We start from the raw sequence: 1,311 nt of genomic DNA on the forward strand, positions 1-1,311 counted from the left end.
TTGTTTGTATACATCTATAATGATTCCTGCAGAGTTTGTGAATTTTTTAATCAGAAATAATTTTAACTTATCTGTTGGAATGAATAGTATAGAAACTAAAGATGTTCCGAGTGCTTTTCTGAAAAAAGTATATCTATGTTTGTATAATGTCCATAATCTATTTCATTCGTCCTAGATATAATACTTTGAATTCTACATTGTTATATCATGTATAGATTCATTAATAAATGTGACCTTTCAGATTGCATTCCACATAGAAGGAATTTAAGATTCCTTTTTTTACTAGGTTCTTATTTTATTTCTTTGGGATAAAATGGCAATGTTATCTAATTTTAAGTTTTGTAAAGGTTACCTTTCTAAGGTGAAAATTTAATACACTGATGTCAAACTAACCTTTAATTCTATGAATTACATGTATGTTACACTTGTATTTTTGTAATCAACTTTTTAATAACTTTTTTTCATTTCTTGCATCAGAAGAATGAAAAATATGGAATACTTCACAAATTTTTATATCATCCTTGTGCAAGTGCCATGTTAATCTCTGTATTGTTGTAATTTGGGTAGACCTGCTGCTGAAGCATGTAGTATACTCTAAATTTAAGTACGTAATGATATAATATTTATAAAGGCATGTATCCATAGTTGTCTTTTTGTAACAAGGAACCCTTATTGTTCCTAAAAATGCTATTGATCTCATTTCTCTAAAAATCTGTGTATACTGGAAAAAACTTATATAGTTTGTTCGATTGCTCACATTTACAATTTTTTTGTCAATGACTATTTTGTCATTTTCATTTTAAATTTGATCATACTTTGAAACCTTTACAGCTAAGTCCAAAGGTCGTGGCTTTTCAAGTATTTATTTATCAACTGAGTTAGCTTTGTGGAGCTAATGGACTCAAAGTAAGCCTTGCTTAAGAGCTACTTCTAACTTTCTGCAGCTTAAAATTTCCCAAATGAGGTCTTGCTGGGACAAATATCTACCTAAACTTTTACCCTTCTTCCATGTAGGAACAGACCAACCAGAATATCTTACCCTGAAAGCATAGATTGTCTTACTGGAACAAAGCTAATCTTAGTTACAAGGGATCATAGAGAGATGAACAGTTCAGACAGAATTGTTCAGAATGGAAGGTATTTTATCAAAACATAATTGTTAATTGTACTTATCATTTCAAAAGTAGCTAAAGCCAAGAAAGTGAAAAAAATTGTTCATATGCATGATTACCTATTGTCCTGGCCTGTCTATCATCCAACCAAGCAGGAACTTACACTTCTGACATTCTACCACCAAATATTTCCATAGCT

The 1,311-nt window shown here is 30.4% G+C and overlaps 1 pseudogene; it reads right to left on the bottom strand.

Annotated features, from left to right (window-relative positions):
- Positions 1 to 484: 484 nt before the first annotated feature.
- On the bottom strand, positions 485 to 584 carry LOC122101080 (annotated as a pseudogene).
- Between the last annotated feature and the right edge of the window lie 727 nt (positions 585 to 1,311).

The sequence above is a fragment of the Dipodomys spectabilis genome, unplaced genomic scaffold (assembly GCF_019054845.1).
Source record: "Dipodomys spectabilis isolate Male_0828 unplaced genomic scaffold, ASM1905484v1 ptg000623l, whole genome shotgun sequence".
NCBI lineage: Eukaryota > Metazoa > Chordata > Mammalia > Rodentia > Heteromyidae > Dipodomys > Dipodomys spectabilis.